Below are 20499 nucleotides of genomic sequence, written 5' to 3' on the forward strand. Positions count from 1 at the left end.
AAAACAACAGTAGAAGATGAAGAGAACAAGCAAAAAGGCTGAGAGGAAGAGAAGAAAGAAAAGCAAAAGAAAGGAAAAAAGAGAAAGAGAAGAAATGGTAGTAAGGTCATTTGTTTTCTAAATTCTGATTAAACTATTTCATGTGAATGTTAGAATTAAAAACTGCTCCCCCACCCCCACAAACTGCAGTGACAAACTGAAGAATGATGACAGATTGATTAAAACTTTTTGTTTTGTTTTTTTAGTAAGGAAAGAAGTCACAGATCCAGGGCACATAGCTACCTTCAACTGACGCTCCCAACAAGTACCCCGACTAGAGGGCAAGGAAGGAGAAGGTGCCTCTGCACAGAGGTGATGTCTGCACTCAGCCTCAAAGCTCCATGGCTTAGCTCTGTACATGCTGATGAAGTTCCAGTGAATAACAGTATCTAAAGGATTAGTGTATAAAGGACATAACTGCCTTTTCTTCTTTAAAATAAAAGGAAGGAAGGAAGGAAGGAAGGAAGGAAGGAAGGAAGGAAGGAAGGAAGGAGGGAGGGAGGGAGGGAGGGAGGGAGGGAGGGAGGGAGGGAGGGAGGGAGGGAGGGAGGGAGGGAGAAAGATGGAAGGAAGGGAGGGAGAAAGAAATGTGAATCTTATATTCAGCTACAAGAACCAGTCTTGGACCAGACAAGATAAATGACCCAGAGGATACCAAGTCAGATGGAAAGAGTCAGGCAAGGAACTGAGTTTCTTCCAAGTAAGACTTCAGTGACATGAATGTAATCGCCAAAAGAGGCAACTTCCCTGTAAATTCAAAATATGCTGGCTCTTTCTGTCACAACGGGGCCATTCCTGAGCGTTGGAGTCAGAACTAATGTACATGCAGCTGCTAGGAAAATGTCCCAGGTCTTGGTGGGCCAATGAGGAGAACTTTTCAAGGGATTGACAGGCCATGGAAACAGTTTTAAACTTAGTCAGGAGACCCCTGCCACTAACTTATTAGATGGCTTTGGACAGATCATGACCTCTTTCTAGAACGATTTTCACATCTGTAAATTGGGAGTAGATTTTGATCTCCTGTGGTTCTTAGGTATGTATTTATCAATAAACCACATCAGATTCACAAAGAGTGGAATGAGGGGCAGGGGCATTTAAACACATTTTTGGGACAACACCCAGATTTCGATTCCACAGGTCCAGGAACCTCCAGGCTGTTGCTGATACCTAGCCTGTTATCATTTAACATTACTGTTAGGTAATCGCTGGACTCAAGTGACCTCTGTAATCCTTTCTGGCCCAGAGACAACCACTAAAAAAGGTTACTATAAATTACATCAAAGTCTTTTGGAGATGGAACTTTCTTTTAAGTAACATGGAAAAGGAAGGCAGGACAGCTCACAGATTTAAGAAGATTTCAAAAACAATAATGCCCATGATGGGAAATACAATCCACATAAATAAACAGAATTGAAAAGGCAGTTAAAAAAAAATTCCCCTTAACTTCAACTTTTTAAATATAATCTATAGACAGCGTAGGAGTGGCAGGGAGTGAGGGAAGCCTCTCTCTCCTCTCTCTTTCTCTCTCTCTCTCTCTCTCTCTCTCGCTCTCTCTCGCTCTCTCTCGGATTTACTAAAGTGATTTATTGGGGAGGCCGCAGCAGCCCGTGTTTGGGCCTGTTACAGTTCGTTAAGCTCCACTAAGCTCAGGTATTAAGGGATGCTTCATTGGAACATTTGTGTTGAAGGAAGGAGGAGGAAGGGGAAGCTTTCTTTATTTATCTATTTATTTATTTTTTAGCTCTGGAGGTGCCTAGGGCCTAGGGGAAGTCTCGGGACACAACTCTGTTTGTCTTCCTTTTCTATTCACGTTCCTGATGTTCCAAGCCTTCTCTGCCCCGTTGCTCAGTGTTTGTTTATGGCAGTGAAGTAGAAAATTGTAACGTCTGTAATTGTTATTGGTTTGCTGATTGTGTGACCACCTGGTTTGCTGGATCCAGACAAAGGCTGTTAAGCCCCCTTTAAAGCTAAAGCTATGTACTTTAGAAGGAGGAAGAGAAGAAGAGGATGTTTGGATGTCTTTTGTTTGTGTCTGTGTGTTGTTTTGCAAAGAATCATTCAAAGTCGAAATTATTTTAATTAAAACAATAAAACCCCCTTAGTACACTTTTCACGGCACAAGTCTGCACTAGAAGGCCTTCCTTTTTGCAATGAAATGCTCTGCAACAGAGGAATTCCTCAATAAACAACTTCATACTCGATTTGCTGTGTTGGAGTCGGATGTGCAGTTTCCAGATGTTTTCCAAAAGGTCCCGTGCCCTGAGGTGCGCTGACTGCTCAGAGACACCCCTCTGGTCTACAGAGACCCCACAGCTGCTTTAACAGAAAATTGTTTTCTTTTAATTTCATAGAATGCCACATTCAACATGCACCTTTCATCCAGACAGGCCGCTAAGACGTTCAAAGGATTCAGAATTATTGAACCACCCCCTACCCTCTGGAGTCATACACAGAAAATATTTAACATCTGCACTGCTGTACCACCCAAAAGTTTTAAATTGAAGGAAGATGTGTTTCTCACACTAAATTACCAACGGAATTTTCAGAGTAGAGCTCAGTTACCTAGGTTGCCCAGGACATCACTGCAGGAAAATCCTTCTACTAGTCTAAGTGCTGGGAACCATGAATGGTCAGATAGAAAGCCCCTACCTGCGTATCTTGTCTAGAGATGACACCTGTTTGCTAACACTCAATGGGCCCTGGTATGGTAATAAGAGTAATAACTGGGTTCACTGGGTGCTTACTATATACCAGGCCTTGAGTTCAATGCTTAATATATATGATTTCATTTAATCCTCATGGCAACATTATTAGATGGGTATTGTTACATTCTTATTTTGTAGAAGAAAAACAAAATGAGGCTCTGAGAGTTTATCTGGTCAATAATGGCAGAGCTGGTAAATGAGAATTCAAATCCAAGTTCGTCCGACTCGGTGCTCACAGTGTCAGTGAAGACGCCCCTTGTCCCGACACTGCACGACACTAACGTGTGTGGAAGAATCAGCTGCTTTGCCACCCAGATACAGCACATCTTACCGAGAACCTGTAATGTTCAGAGCTGTGGGTTAGGGTTAGAGTGTAGACAAGCGATGAATAAGCAATGCCCGCTCTACTGAACTCACTAATAGAGCAACCAACAATCCCAGTTTGCCCGAGACTGTCCCAGTTTTAGCACCAAGAGCTGTTCATCCCAGATGGGGTACACAGAATTTTAGGATGGCTCCTAAAATTCCTGATCCCTGCTGTACCCACTGCTTCACCTAATTATTCAATCAAATATTAAATTTAGGTGTTACCGTGAAGGGATTTTGCAACTATAAATAGATTGACTTGAAGGCAGAGAAATGAGGCAGGTGGGCCTGACCTTATCAGAGGAGCCTTTTAAATCTGGGTCTGGAATCTTACCCCTACGCTATAAGAAACCGAATTCTGCCAACCATCTGAATGAGCCTGGAAACGGATTTTTACCCAGTGTCTCCAGATGATAACTCAGTCTGGCGGACACCTGAATTTGAGACTCTGAGCAGAGAAGCCAGCCATGCTATGCCTGGACTTCTACCTACAGAACTGTAAGCTAATATGGGTGCTATCTAAGCCGCTAAGTTTGTGCTCATTTGTTATGCAGCAATAGAAATGCAATATCCCAGAAAATTCTTCAATCCTGGGCAAACTGAGACAACAAGTCACCCTAGATGGGTGCAAGCTTTTGTGGAGAAAGTAGCCTGTTCCTGGGGTTGGATTTAGACAAGGTAGGATTTTTGAAAAGTACATTAGAAAAAAGATCGCATAAGCAAAAACAGAGAGGCAGGAATATGCAAAGGGTGTCAACCGAGATGCCACCAAGGCACCAACTAAATCTTTGAGAGAGTCTTTGGGGCAGAGACTTTAAAACTTCAGCATGTGAAAGTGTCTGTTCCGGGGTCATAAAAACGGCAATGAAATTAGCAGCTTGTGGTTGCATGATTTCGTTTCTGTCATCCTGGCACTGATGCAGTTCAGCCTCCTCCAGGAAACTCTGAACCCCTCAATCACGGATAAAGCTTACTCTGTTGGGTTACCCTATAACCTACTGCAGGCTCTGGCACATCACTGCATATTAAGGAAATAGTAAGTCAGAAAGTCGATGAATAGGTTCATGGGGACAAAACAATATAACTTTAGGCTAAACATGTAACTACTTTGTCCCTGGAAATACAAAGAGGATGGTAAGGCTGATCCATTACATCTGCTCCCGACTCCTCCATGAGCTGAACTTCCTGCTACGTACAGGGTCCCTGGTGTCCTCTTCCTCAGAACCTGGGGGGCTGGCGTCTCACAACCAGTCTCAGTGCTGCACCCCACCAGCTGTTTGACCTTGGGTAAGGAACTTAACTTTTCCGTGCTCCGGTTTCCTCATGTGAAGAAGGGCACGATAAGACTCGCCTCACCAGGTGGTTGTAAGAATTAGGGGAGTTGATACAACACACGAAGCCCTTAGCACGGAGCCCAGCAGGAGGTAAATTTCGATAATAATTTTAGTTGTTCGATAATAATTTTAGTTGTCATTATTATTAATTTTTATTGAAAATAGCAGGGAAATTTGCTGACCTGATTCACGTGGAGACCCATTCTGTACCCTACCCCAACCCAAAGGCATTTTCGTTTTACTAGAAGATTCCTGAAATTTAAAAAAAAAAAAAAAAAAAAGCAAAGAAAATTATTTTGAGCTCCAATGGGAGGACTGTGTGATGAGGTGTGTCATATCGGGGACCTCCCCAGGGCGAGTGAGCCAGGCCCCCCAGAAGTCTGCTCCTCACAGTGTAGTTGTGGACCAGGGTGGGCTGCACCTAGAAGCTGGTGAGAACTGCAGTCTCGGCCTGAGTCAGAATCTGCATTTTCACAAACTCTCCACTGGGAGAGGCACTGATCTAGACGAAGCCCTATCAGTCTCGCATCTAGACAATACAGTATCTCTCAGACCTTTCCTTATGATTTACTGTAAAAGTTAAGTGTTCAGGCACATAGGCGAGCCAGACCACAAAACTCTCAGCTGGCAGGAGACAACCTCATTTCTAGGGACAGCTGGCTTTCTACATGTTTCAACAAACTGGCATTATCCAAGAGCTCTAATGGTCTGAAGTCAGGCTTAAAACTCAACAAAAATAAACCTTCCAGGAAATTTCTGGCACACCCACTTTTCATACCCATCATCTCAGAAATGTTGTCCAAGCAATGGCCTTATTTCCCACATCTAACTCCATTTCCCAGTTTGGGACAGTTCTACTGGCCTCAAACTGACAAAACACACACACACAAACACACACACACACACACACACACACACACACACGCACATGCACACGCACACGCAAATGAGAGAAAACATGAAGGCCACCTTTAGTGTGGGGCTTTAGATGAGTCTTTGAGAAAGTCCATGATCTCATTTTAGCATAATTAGTATTCTATTTCTTAATGAAAATATTATTTTTTGAAAAATCTTAAATATGAGGGAAATCTACTCCTGGGGCTCAAAGAAGCGTATTTATAAGCAGAAGAAGCAGGATCCATAGTCTGACTGCACGCGGTCAACAATGCAATGTTCATCGTTTTCTTATTTCCCAAGTGAGCAGAACACTTGAATCTTCCTTGAGGACCAAAATTCAAATGAGCTACATCTTTTGGACCCATTCACAAATATTCATGAATGGATTCTTATGTGGTAATTGCTCTAGGGAATATAATAAGGCATGATCCCTTCACCACAGGAAATTCACAGCTCAGAAGGAAGAGATGCTTATATAACATATCTACAATGTCTGTCTAGTAATTTCTGCCAAATAATAATCCACTCCAATTTTAGCAGCTTACAACAACAATCGTTTTAGTATCTTTCATAGTATATATGGGGAATTCAGGAAGGGCTCAGCTGGGCAATTCTGACCCTGTCTCTCCCGTAGCTGCAGTCAGATAGAGGGTGCTGGGGACTGGCCAGGAACCTCTCTCTTCATGTAGTCTAAGGGCCTCTCCAGGTTGTCTCTCTGCAAGGGCTAGCGTGGGCTTCCTCACAGCATGGCTGCATAAGTACATACTGTTTACCTGACAGCTCAGAGCTCCGAAGGTGAGTGTCCCAAGAGAATCAGGCAGAAGCTGTATCCTCTCTTATAACTAATTCAGAAGTCACATTATCACTTCCTCTTAAGAGAGAATTGTCAAGGCTGCGTTCATTGTAAGAAGAACATACGGGATGGGAGATATTATTTTAACCATCTTTGGAAATCTGCAACAGGGTTCCATCAGAAAACAGGTGTCACATCTAAATTAGGATAATTCAAAGAGGCTTAACAGAGGCACAAGTCATGAAGTTATAGGCAGTGTGCAGGGAACCAAGAGTTAAGTGCAATACTCTGATGGGGTTGGCAACAGAATAATCATTACTGCCCCTATGCGGAAGGAATAGAGGAGAGAGAGGTTACAGCAGGGGTCCCCATCCCCCAAGCTGTAGAGTAATACTGTGGCCTGTTAGGAACCAGGCCTCACAGCAGTAGGTGAGCAGCGGGCAAATGAGCAAAGCTTTATCTGTTTTTGCAGCAGCTCCCCAGTGCTAGCATCACCTCCTCAGCTCTACCTCAGATCAGCAGGCATTAGATTTTCATAGGAACACCAGTCCCTAGTGCCAAAAAGGTTGGGGACCATGGGGTTACAGGAACTCAGAAGAAAAGTGCTCAGGAAGGGTCTCCTTGAGAGGACAAACAAGCAGAGAGGCAGCGGAGGAATAAATGTCCTGACCTCACTCTCTACCCTCTCCAGTCTCCTGCCAGAGCTCTCTCTTGGCTGAACCCAACACTAAGTCCAAAGGCCTAAAGCCCACACCGATGAGCCTCTGATGAAGACAGCAGACAGAGAAGACAGGAGAAGCAAACAGAAGATACTAGCAATACCAAATATCTACAGTACGAGAAAGATTTCCATCTGATGGCAATAGAGAAGTTTATAAGGGTGTGTATTTCTGCAAAAGGGAAATTTGAATTATGTCCATGCACTGTCGCAGAAGTACAGATGGTGAGGAAGAGAAGTTCGCATCACCAGTGCTTCTCCAGATATCTGGGATCTCACCCTTCTCTTTGTGGCTTAAGAGATTTCTAAGCTGTTGGAAAACAGTTGTCCACATGGGCTAGCCAGAGAGCGGTGTTACAAAGTCTCTGGGCATGGACAGGAGTGGTTTTTGATGGGTGGCTCATGGCAGTGGTCCAACAGGAAGGGCAGATGATGTGGCTACTCAGCACCAACAATGTGGTTGTGGGATGGAGACCGGGTGACCTGCGGGCACAGCTCTGGCTACCAGTGCTAGCCAGTGCCCACCAGAGCAGAACCTGCATGACCCCTGGAGGCTGATTGAGCTTCTGTCTGAGTGGTCTGTCCAGGCCTGGTTCTCCCATTCTGAACCCCATAAACCTCTCTCCTTCATTATGTCCCTCCAACTGCCCTCAACTTCTAATCTGGAGACTCTTCATCTAATCTGGGGTTAATGAAATCTGGTTCTTAATCTAGTCTTCCAAATCTATTATTTACCATATAAAATGCAAACTCAGAAGTCCAGGTTCTTGGAACTCTACGTCCATGACTTTTGAAAGTCCAAAGCCAAGATCTGATCCATTGGTTCTCGGCATTCTGCTCTTCCTTGAGATATATGGTATGGTATTGGCAGCTGGGAAGGCTCCTGAGGTATGTGTTGGTGGTGGATAGAGTTGTGTCACAGAGCAAAAGTATTATCACAATTCAAACTAAGAAGTATAAGAACCCAAAAGACCATGAGTGGGAGTGAGGAGACTAAGAAATATTTCCTTTGATTCACTGAAGATTGGATAAGGTTTCAACAGGAAGAGATGGAAGAAACAATTCAAGCAATGGAAGAAAATGAGCACAAGAATTAAACCACATTCCAGAAAAGACAGTTTAACTTATAAAGAGTGTAGGAGTATTTGCATGTAGAAGACATAATTTTAGAAGAGCAAGGTGAGGTCAGGTCATGAAAGATGTCGACAGAAATCTTTCATTTTTCATTTGAAGAGCCACTGAAAGTTATGCACACCAGTAGGGTAACTGGGTCTGAGTTGTGTTTTAGAAAGATTAGTACAACAACAGAGGCTTTGGTTAGAGTGTCGGATGTTCATTTAGGCATAAACCTAACTGAGCCTCATGCCCATGGCTTTCATCGCCATCTAGGTTGCAAGCCTCGTGTTCAGCTGAATCCCTGCCATGATGCCAGACCTGCGTTTCCAGTTCTCTATAGGGCACCGTCTACCTACACATCCCACAAGCTCCTTAACCCAATGCATCCAAAGCAGAACTTGTCATTCTCTCTCCCCCACGGCCCCACATCCTGCCACACCTCTCTGCATACTCCCCTAGATGTGCTGTAGCTCTCAGGCCAGAACTCTCATTTTCCTTGATCTCCTCTCCCTTACTTCCTTTCTGCAACTTCATAGCCTCGTCCACTCTCCGATCATCATAGCCAGATTCTTCCAAGCCTCCTTTCTGTCTTTTTCCCCTCTTAAATCCATCTCCTTTTTATCCTTATTGGAACTGCCCAAGGTCAAGCCATCAGCACTTTTCCCACTGACAATCCCAACAGCCTGGCAACTGGTCTCCTCATCCCTGAACTCTCTCTGTACCTTCACCCTCCACAGTTCAACCAGTTTTTTTGAAACTAAATCTAAATCTGATCATGGTTTTTTTCCCTTTAAAGACTTCCTTTGGCCATCCTGCAGCCTATAGAATAAAGAAAAACTCTTTCCATTAGCATTTAAAGTCTTCATAAGCTGACCCTTTTTATGCTTCTAGCATTGTTCCCTGTTACTCCCTGGTGACAAGGAAGAATTGATGTCTTGGCTCCCTGTATTTGCTGTGACACTCTTCCTGGGAGCAAAGAGTGATGGGATTACACCCCAGCTGTTTGGACTGGAGAGGAAGAAGGAAATCCTTGATGTGTCTGTCTGCTGGGGATGGGAGGGAAATGAGAATATAGCAGATAATTCCTCAAAAATGTTATCTGCCACCCAGTCAAATAAAGAGTCATACACTGCATAAGAAATGTTTGAATTGTCCTACGTTTAAAGTCTTCATAAAAACAACAGATTGAGATAAAATTTTATTCCCTGAGGAATTGCTCCAGTGAGCCCTGAGGTGGATGTTTTTACAGGTTCCTCTCATGAGACAAGTAGAAGATTAGAGTTTCTTCCTCTTGCAAGATTCAGAGAAAGAAAGGGGAGAAGGAATTGAGGGCCAATTGGTGAATCATAACTAATTAAATTGCTTTATCTTCTCTGACTCTATAGCTCTAAACAAACAGATGATTTTAATAAAATAAGTTTCCGCTAATTTTCTGATGTCCTGTTACCAGCACTGGAGCCAGGAGATCTGGGTTCCAATTCCAGGTGTGTCTCTAGCTGTGTGATCTTGAATAGTCCTGACCCTTCTCTGAGCCTCAGCATTCCTATTTATATAACCAGAGGACTGAACTCATTTGCATAGGTCCTTATATGCTTGGTTCTACATTTCTTCAATTTTAGACCAGTAAAATATTTCCCCTCTTCCTATTTATCTGTTCCTGGATTTTACATCAGTCCTCATCTTTCTCTTTATTTATTTTTTCTTCTTATTCTATTTGCTCAGCCAAGCAAGACACTTGTCCAGCCACTTTCCAGACTCTTGACTCAGGTTTATAAAGTTCGTTCTGCCTACTAAGTCTGCTCAGGAATTGAACCTCCTTGGCTAAGATCCCAGTGGCCAATAGACCTTGAACCTGTGTCTAGGTCCCTTTCCAAGCCTGGAGAAGATAACATCTAGTATTCTGATGCATGAGATGCCGTGCTGTTATCAAAACTATAGCATCCTCCAACATTTCCCATTTGAACGGTCCTATTCACGAAATTAATTTTTTACAGGTGAAAGTAAATCCAACAGTAACATGAGCTGTTCTAAAAAAATAAATAAATAAAAATAAATAAATAAAAGCAGTGACCAAACTAAGACCATGGCAGTCATTCTGATGGGAAGGAAATCAGTCAGTTCCCCAGCTCAGCAGTCTTGAAACAATCTCAACACTTTACATCTACTTTCAGAATATTCTTGGACCTGATTTAAAAAAACAAAACCCTGGTATGTATGTACACACACACACACACACACCACATGTTACCTAAGGACAGAATACTTACTCCTCAAAAATAATACATCATCCAGACAAAACATCTGGATAAATGACTGAGTTTTTCACTTAAGAAATGATGTGCTGATATCACCTTAGCTCGGGTGGAATGATAAATCAAAGTGGCTAGGTGCATGCACATAAAAGCCTCTTTCTTCTCCATCAGCCTGCTAAGCTGTTCATGATGTTAAAATGTGTCAGACAGACACCAGCTAAATCTCAAAGTCAGAAAACTCATACAAACTGAAAATGCCATGTACAATAGAGATGTGCTCTCCTTTTAGCCTTATCTATTCACAAACCTCAGATGACATGGAAAAAGGATCCCTGAAGAACATTTCAGACCAGTTATTTAAAATCTTTTACTCCCAGTAAAGACCTTTCCTTTATCAAGGGTTTGGTTTCACTCATTAGCTCAATCACCTGTCTTCAGCAGCTCTGACCTCTTCCCTTGACAATATCCCCTGAGCATCTGTTATGTCCAGGTACTGTGTTAGGATGGCACAAAGCTGAACAAACATTGTCCTCACCTGGGAGGCCTCATGGTCTAGTCAGAGAAAACCACACATAAGCAAAGAATGGCAGATAACGTGTGCCAAGAAAAGACACATGGAAAGGGAACTCAGAGCAATAAGAATTCAAAAAGGATAATTTGGTTTTCTCAATAAGCCATAGACCATTGGTGCTAGAAGAGACTTATTTGTTCTAACTTCCATATTTTACAAATAGAGGCAAGAGAAAGGAGGTGGTCACACAATTTTAAAGCTGGGGCCAATATGCAAATTCTTTCTTTTTCCCTGGCTGATGACTTATTGTATGTTTCTCAAACGGTTTTTGGAAGTAGATTAAATGAAACATAAATATACTACTAAAAAAATCCATTTTGTTTCCCAACTAAAAATATATAAGCTATAGCTCTTCAATCTTTGTTAAGCAAGATTATTCTCCTAAGATCACTAAAATCAATTCACTGACCTTTTCTTTTTCTCTATATGTTAAAGTCATTTCTTAACCCACCATCTTATCATTACTTCTAAATATTATGGTCTTTCATAGAAAACTCATCATTACACTTGTATTCTCTACGTTGGCTCAGCACTTTGGAGTTCAAAAAGTATTTTAAGGCCCATTGTGCCCATTTTGAGAGTCAAGTTTAGGCTTGATTGCTTGAGAGGGACATGGTATGTAAGAGGAGGTTCAGAATAGAGCTAAGTACATGATCACAGAGTCTGGAAATAAGACCTACAAAGCCAGGTGAAGGAGCCAGGAATCCTGGGACTGCTCTTAGGGGCGAGACAACCAGAGGAGAGCTGGGGAATGGATTTCAAGTCCATAAAGTCTAGTGAACTGGAAAGAAGCAAGTCAATAAACACTTAGTGAATCACTCCGATGTGCAGGGCACCAGGCTAAGTGGATCCAAAGATAAATAAGCAAGGTACCCCCTTCAAAGAATGTTTTGGATGGCTGTGCAATCTTCTTAAGCCACAAGGCATGGAAAGCATGAGTAAGTAGAAACCACGGGGTTGAGGGGAGAAGTGGGTGTACCGCATTCCTGAGGTGTGGCCTCAGCTTCTCCAGTGGGTTTGGACTCACCCCAGCTAATGACACGGGGAGGAAGAAAGGTGCCAAGCTCCTCACTGGACACTGAACATGACCACTGAACACATCCAGACAGAGGTGGAGCATAACATATCACAGGAGACCTGAGCCTTTTCCCATGAATACCTTCTAGGTTGAATTCTTGGACAGTACTGCACTTCGAAGCCATTAAGTGGATTCTCGTGAGTGATTTTCTACTCACTTTATAGACAAAGAGATTTTAATAATGTTTACTTAGGCTGAGAGAGGCCAAAAGGACGATGCACGTGACAGTTAAAACTCGGGGCTCCATGGCCAAGTGCTACTGCACATGTAGCTGTGGAGATCTGAGAGGATGATCACAGAATGGAGGCAGGGAGGCTCTTGGCAAGGGTGATCGAGAGGGGTGAAGAGTTATTAATAACCTACAAATATATGAAAGAAATAAGACATTCCTACGGACTCTCAAATTAAATTAGAAGGTAATGGGGACGGGTAAGGGATGTGGAAGCTATAGAGAATTGTTGGAAGCCTACAGTGAAGACAGAATTCCACAAAGGAAGGATGAGCCTTGAACTCATTTTTAAACTCGTAGTTGGAGTTTCAGACTCACTAGGCTGGGTTTCAGCCATCTGGACTGCAGATTCTCTTTGCTCATTTGAAATAGCTCCTGCTCTGCTTACCAGAATGGCTGCATCCTCCAGGCAAATAGCCAGGGGTGGTGGTAGGGAGATCTCCATGTGCTGGCCCTATCTCCCCTCCCAGCCTCTTTGCCACAGCTTCTACCTGGACCCGCTGGTTCTCTCCTCCATGGCCTCTGCCTGGATCCCTTCCCACAAGTGTGCTGATATCCTCCCCAACCTTCAAGGCTCACCTCACATGCCAACTCCTAAAAGAAGCCTTCCTGATTCATCCCCCATACGGGGCATGCTCTCTCCCTCTTCCCCAAGCACATGTACCTCTTTATGAAATCTTCATTTCATCCTGCATTATAATAACTTGTGTGCCTGTCTGAGTTCCTGCCTTCATCCTTTCTTAGAGAACATCAAGAGCCATGACCCAATCTCTTCCGTGTATATATTCAAAGCACCAGGAGCAGGAACTAGTGTGCCAGAGATGCTCAGTTATGGCCTGTGTACAACTGGGACAAAACTTCTGTGATCCTTTAGAGGTTGTGTCAGACAGCTCAGCTCAGCTAGGAAACCTAGGGCAACTTACTTCATCTCTGTGTCTGATTTTTCTCATCTGAAAAACAAGCATAATAGGACCTACCTCAAAGGAACTTCATGAAGGTTTACGTAAAGCCCCTAGCATACTATCTGGACACTTTGAATGCTCAATGAGTGTAAGGAATTATTAGGAATATGGACTAGAAGGGGTATAATCTTATTTTGATTTCCGAGAGTACTCTAATTTATTTGGGCTACATTTCCACCTGAAGGTCCTCGCCTTTTTTAAAGCAATATTTATGCATAGCATCTCTATATCATTTCAGTGCTGTTAGGGATCTGGCTGCATATATGTGGGAATGCCAGTAGGCAAATTAATAACAAAGATTTAAAATAACAAGTCAAAGAGATTTTTCTCTAAGCAATTTACAAATTCATCTACCCATCAGGCGTGTGCCACTGTAAGCTGTGGAAGTCCTGCAAAGACTACAAATATGAAAATGAAATGAACAAGGTGAAATTTCTACTGTCACGTTATCACAGTCTCCCAGGGCAAAAGTAGTCACTGTCCAGATACAGCTCTCAAGAAGGGCTGAGAGTCCAGAGAGGAAAGCGACAGCCTCTGTGCATGGTGAGGAAAGGGGGAGGGGGGGATCAGGAAGTGTGGCAGGCTTCACAAAGGAGGTGCTGATCGAGCTGGACCCTACCAGGTGATAAGGAAGACGTTTGCCAGAAGGGGGAGGTGGAAGCTACTACAGGTACAGAGAGCCGCAACGGGACACAGTCCCGACAGTCCACGTTCAGAAAATGGTGAGGTCAGTGAGTCGAAATGGCCCTGAAAATCAATCCACGTTATTCTGAAACTCATAGGGACTTGACTTAAAATGGTCACATTTTCACCAAATTAGTTATGCATCCCGGAAGAGATCATCTTACTTCTAAAATAAATGTTCTTTCCTTATTTCTCCTCAAATGATTTGATAGTTATTTTTCTGAAGTATAATGCTGATTTCTGCTGGAAAATAAGTGCCTTTAGAAATTCCACATGGGCCCAGGAGACAAAACTAAGGCAGCCCGGGATCAGAACTACTCAGTTAGCCCATCCAAGGAGCAACCTCTTCTTCTTCTCTGACCCACCCCAGTATGTGGAGTGGTTCAGCTCCTCAGAGCCGTCAAAAAGAAAACTTAGAACTTCTAAACTCAAAATGAGCAGGCACAGAACTCATTACACCCTGTTTCATTTCTTCCTTCAGTTGTCTTCTGAGAACAATGGAAGGTGAATGCAGGGAGAAGCCTCTTTCACAAGGACACAAGTAGGGAGGCAATTTTGCTCATAACTTTGCTGGCCCAAATGCAGTGATGGGAGAGCAGAAAATATAACTTTTTTCTTTCTCGTGCAGAGAGGAGATAAGACTTAGACCCATAAATCAATCTCTCTCTCTCTCTCTCTCTCTCTCTCTCTCTCTCTCTCTCTCTCTCTCTCACTCGTCATATTAGACTCAACCATCACCTCTTGAGGTGGGATTGTAGTCTTACTGAAATTACAGAGGCAAAGCTAAGAGCTAAGGTTCCATTACACTGTGCTATATCTGTCAATGATGTGCAGTTTCTTGGGAATTAACTAAGCAGTCTTTGCTTGACCAGAATTTATCATCTTAGCAGCATTTTTCCTCAAGAGGCAACATGGCTTGTTGGGATTAACAGTGTTTGATTGTTTTCCCTTTGGTCTCAAGGTCTGCATGGAGCTGAGGATCGAGAGTTGCAGTCCTTCCTATGGTCAATTATACAAGCCAATGCATTTTCTGTGATTGAATTAAATGTGTTAAAAAGTAAGAGAACCAGACTGTGTCAGTGTGACCTTGAATAAATCACTTATTTTTCCTAGTTTTCTAATCTGTTAAAAGGAGCTGGGCACACCAGTGTTCATAGCAGCGTTATTCACAGTGGCCAGGACATGAAAGCAACCGAAGTGTCCTACCATAGATGATTGGATGATTGGATAAAGAAGCTGTAGTACATATATACAATGGAATATTACTCAGCCATAAGAAGAGATGAAATACAGCCATTTGCGACAACATGGATGAAACTTGAGATAATCATGCTAAGCAAAATAAGATAGACAGAAAAGTTGAAAATCACATGATATCATTTATATGTGAGATGTAACCCTAAAAGCAACAAAGGAACAAGACAAACAAACAGAGACTCATGGACATGGACAATACACTAGTGGTTATCAGAGGGTAGGGGGTGGAGGGGAGGTAGATGGGGTAAAGGGGGTCAAAATAGGTGGGTAGAGAGAGGGTAAAGTGGGTAAAGGGGATCAAATATATGGCAACTAAAGGAAACTGGACTTTGTGTGGTAAACACACAATAGAATATACAGATGTTAAATGATAATGCACATCTGAAAATTACACAATTGTATTAACTAATGTTACCCCCAATAAACTTAATTTAAAAAAAATTTTTTTTAAGTAGTTGGGAAGGAGAACTAAGAAAACACTGAGATTCTTGAAATTTTTTGATTTAATTGATTTAGGAAAGGCACTCTGCCATTTTGGATTGGGATATTTTGTGGGAGCCAGGGGAATTATGATTCCTTGAGTTTCTTAGTGGGGACCGCAGTGATTATGGGGGAGGGGGGATAAACTGAGTAATCAAAGACTGCTTTGTAGCGGACCATGGCCTGCTTTCCAGAAACAGAGGCTTCACAAATACTAAACTTGTATTATGGAGGTATGCTATAGAGGAAAGAGCATAGACAGATTAGAAGTCCTAGATAAGAGTTAGCCAGTAAACTAACTCACTGAGGTTATGAACAGGGCATATCCATATTTTAGAGCCTCTGTTTTCTTGTGAGTGAAATGAATATGGTAGGCAAACTTGAAGGAGTTATCCATCATTTATGCTTCCTTGTATCCACACTCTGGTGTAATCTCCTCCCCTCAAGTATAGGCGAGACCTGTGACTTGTTTCTAACCAATAGAATATGGCAAAGGTGGTGGGATCTCAGTCCCATGATTACCTTACACAAGGCTGTAACAGTCATCTTATTAGTAGACTCTATTGACTGTCTCTTTTGCTGTTTTTAATGCAGTAAGCTGTCATATAGAGAGGTCCACATGGCAAGGAACTGAGAGTGACCTGTGGCGGATAGCCTGCGAGGAGCCTAGGCCTTCAGTCAAACAATCCTCAAGGAACTGAATCCTGGCAATAACCACATGAGCTTGGAAGTGGATCCTTCCCTACTCAAGCTTCAGATGAGACTCCAGCCCTGGCTGAGAGTTGGATGAGAGACCCTGAAACATGGGACACCACTAAGCTGTGCTTGGACTTCTGACCCACAGAAACTGTGAGATAATAAAGGTGTGTTGTTTGAAGCCACTAAGTTTGTGGTTATATGTTACACAGTAACAAATAAATAATACAACAAAGCAGTTGGAAACTTCTATACCTGACATGCTATGAGAACAATTATTATATTCTTGTGCTATCAGCATTACACACATAAATGAAACCATTTCATTATGACATAGGGGAACACATTGTAAACTGTTCCTGTGCTGGGTTGCAAATAATTTATCTTCCTAGAACCCTAAGGTACTTGTTCTATATTTAAATTCTCATTTAATCAGGCCTCATTTCCAGGCTTCTTACTGTTGATTGCAAACACCACACTCACAAGTAGAGGTCCACATTCATAGGCTCGAGTCCCACATTGCACTGAATTTAATTAAGGATCAACCTGAAATAAAATGGCTCTAGCAGAAAAGAATGGAAAAGAGGACTCCTCAGAGAAAAAGTCTCAGGACACACAGCAAAGGGCTTTGGTATAATTATTTGGCAGTGTTGAGAGAAAGGGTCAAGTAGAAAAATCTGCCAAAATGAAGTAAGCCTAAGGAAGAATTAACCTACCAAGGAAGCCCCATTTCTGCAATAAAAAATATGGCCACTTGCATTTTAATAGCAGCTAAAGATATTGGACTTTATTTTATGAACTGATTTGCTCAAAGTGTGAAAGGGCTTTGGTAAGCTATAAGTTATTTGACACACTTTGTTCCTTTCCAAGCCTGCTTTTCTGGAATCCTGACATCTTCTACACATAAAATCAACATTATGGACTGCCTTGTTTTGAACATGAAAGGAACAAGACTGAAGTCTGGCTAGTGTCTGAGATGGTGGCTATTGGAACATTCCAGAGTGGTAGGGAGGAAATATGGCGCCCCACCACCACACACCCCCAGCAAGGGCCTTCTAGACTGGTGAGAGAGCCGGACAATTTCTGTTCCAGGAGAGTTTGATTGGTGTTGCTGTTGTGGCAGACAGGAGGAAGATGTGCCAAGAACATGAGGAGGTGAAGATATTCTGAGATCAGTACAGGGCTGGAGGGCCAGTGCGCAATGCTCAGTAACCGTTTTTTGAGTGAATGAATGAATGAAGCATTAACTTCTGGTCTTATAGGGCTGGAAGCTATATTTCCCCAGGGTTTCCCCTAGCACTTCTGCTTTGTCATCAAAAGCAAGAATAAGATCCACCCTTCGAGGAATTTATAGGCAAGCAAGACTCGTAAAATGACCAAATACAACCCTATAGGTAAAGACAAGGCAGCTCCCAGTTCATTGAGCTTGGGAGAACTGGGAGAAATTTCAGGAGCCTGGAATTTCAGGTGATCCCCATTCAAAACCATAACAAAAGGCGGTATTAGGCAAGAACATTTCTTTTCTTTTCTTTTATTGTGGTATGACACTGTGGTTTTAATTTGCATCTCTCCAATGACTAGTGATATAGAACAAATTTTCATTTGCTTATTTGCCATCCGTATGTTTACCTTGGTGAAGTGTCAATTGATGTCTTGCCCATTTTTAAAACTGAGTTGTTTATTTTCTAATTTTTGAGTTTTGAGACCTCTCTATATATTCTCGATACACGTCTTTTGTTGGATGTACGATTCTAAAATAGTTTGTTCCATGTGGACATTTCTTGATGAATTGAAAGTCTGCTGCTCGAGGCCGCAGCAGAAAGCCCTTGGAATTCCAGATTTAAGATAGAGGGAAGCGTCTCTTCTCCTTCAGGTGTTGCCCTGTACTCAGCTTCTGCGCACCTCAGCCAGCAGCCAGGACAGCGACGTCGGCCTAGGAGGGCCACTTGCTGACGGGGAAAGTCGCGAGGGGCCCCGGCATGGCCATTGTGGCGCGGGGACAGCCGCCTTTGTGTGTCCCGGGTTCGTGCGCCCCGCCGGGCGGCCGCCTTCTGCAAAGAACACCCCACCGCGGCGCCATACCTGGCCCTTTGTCACCAGCTGCCAAAGAATTCAGAAAATCAAATTTATTTCCCGATTACAGCCGGCGCGCCGCTTTGTGCAGCTAGGTCTCTTTAACTGTTGAAACTCCAGCAGACATTGTGAAGGGCTTTATGGCGCAAAGAAAAGCCGGCTGCGCCTCCGCCCCGGACCCCGCCGCCCCGCCTGGCTCCTCTGACTCCCCAGCCCCTGTGGGAACTCGCCATGGAAGTTCTTCTCTCAATAAAAATTGCTAACGAGCCCCAAGACGCTGGGTTCTCGAGTGTCTTCCCTGTTAAAGGGGATAAATCGATAGGGATCTTGAGTCCGGAGGGTGTGTTTCTTTGCCGCCCCGCGCCCCACCTTCGGGAATGAAAAGATGAACGATAACTCGATTTGTTAGCAGCCCAATGCTGTCCTCAACTCGCCCCAGCAAGTCCCATTTCATCCTGAGTTTTCAGCGCTAACTGCTCCTCTCCTGTGCCAAAGTCCTCCCAGGGCTGCATACTAATCTGAAAATGCCTCTTAGGCCAGATTCTCAGCTAAGGCACCTGCAGATAAAAAGATGTTACCATTATTTTCCTTGATTAAGTTGATATTTCCTGAAATGCAAAATATTGCCTTGCAAAGTTTTTGTGTTTTGTCATTTTTGGTGATCGAGCGGGGGCAAAATGTCCTTTTTTTTTTTTTTTTTTAAGAAACTAATAAAAGGAAAAAGGCAATCCAGAGTAGGCACATGCTTACAACAGATAGGGTTTACACTCTGCGTTCACTCATAAAGTAACATGTAAGAGAGATGGTTACACACAAGTCTACCAACACATCACATCAGTCCCAATAATCTCTCATGTGCAAATAGTTACAAAGACCATCATAATTCGTACTCATTATAAATAGCACCATAATTTGAATTATATAGTCATGAAGCAAAGAATTCCATAACAGGAGAATTTGACCCATTGGTTGTAAATTATGCATGTTATAAAGCTTTTGTAAACACTAAAAAATAGCAATAATGATATATAGCACTTGGGCAGGAGTCTTTTTTTTCTCTACCTCTTTTTTTTTCATGAGAATTTGGAGATGTCACTCAGTTGTTCTGTGACTAAAGGAAGTGAATATAAATCAGTGCCACATTTGCTAACAAACAGCATTCCTCTCTTTATGCACATCTGTGTGTCTATACACACACACACACACACACCATAAGCACACTTATGGGGCCCACTCAGCTTCCCCATAATTTTACAAAAGAGTAGCTCTAATGTTTTCTGCTTCCTAGGGAGTCGGTGGGCAAGGCAGTGAATTGGATACCTACACCAGAGAAGGCCTGAGAGGCGTAATCAAATAAGGGAGCCACTTGAACTGAACTCCCAGCAGGAGCCGGAGGGAGGCCTGAAGAGGTTACAGGTACTTTTTATCCAGCCTCGCAGGAAAGCACCAACTTCCTGCTGCTAGAAATTTGTCTGCACATTTTTTCCTCATTCAGACAGAGAGCTGGGGTTCAGGAGACACTGGGTTGATAAGATAACTTGATTAAGGCTGGGACAGATGACATGGGAGTACCAAGTCGGCTCAAAGGAATCTGTGCTCTCCTCTTTAACCTCTCCTTGGGAGCCTACAAATTATATCTATTAATGTATCAGCCCCCTGGCATCACAAATACGTCGTCTGCTTAAATGTATGTCAATCATTCACAGGAGCCTTTCTGGAATTCCCACCACATTTTCATTTCTCTTCTCTCTTAAAAAAAAAAAAAATGTTTAACCTGTCGAGTTGTTCAGACAATGGCTCACAGTCCGCCTCCTCCTGCTGAAATCACTTTGGAGGAAGAAGTCGAGTTCGTCTGCCAAAGAGTTCAGACAATTATTTGAATGAGCCCTGGGCAGCTGGAACATATCCAGGGGAGAGTCACTATGAGATGGAAGGGTTTGGAAGTCATGTTCAGAGAAGCATGGATAGAAACCCCAGGGATTAGCCTGGAGAAGAAAACACAGAGAGAACTTGAGATCTGAAGAAGTGCTAAGGGGAAGAAGGATGAGTGTCTTCTGTGGGCCCAGGGAGAGACAGACATTCACGAAGTGCCAGCAAAGTGCCTGGATGAGAAATGGGCCACGTGCTGGGGCCGCCCCAGGCGGATGTGAGGAAATCTGCAGTGTGGCCACAGCTGCAGGAATCATAACTTGCCCTTCCGGTATCTGAGCCAGAAGACAGCCAGCTATTGAAAGGCTGAGAAACTTCAG

This window comes from Rousettus aegyptiacus, unplaced genomic scaffold (genome assembly GCF_014176215.1).
Source record: "Rousettus aegyptiacus isolate mRouAeg1 unplaced genomic scaffold, mRouAeg1.p scaffold_m13_p_4, whole genome shotgun sequence".
Taxonomy (NCBI): domain Eukaryota; kingdom Metazoa; phylum Chordata; class Mammalia; order Chiroptera; family Pteropodidae; genus Rousettus; species Rousettus aegyptiacus.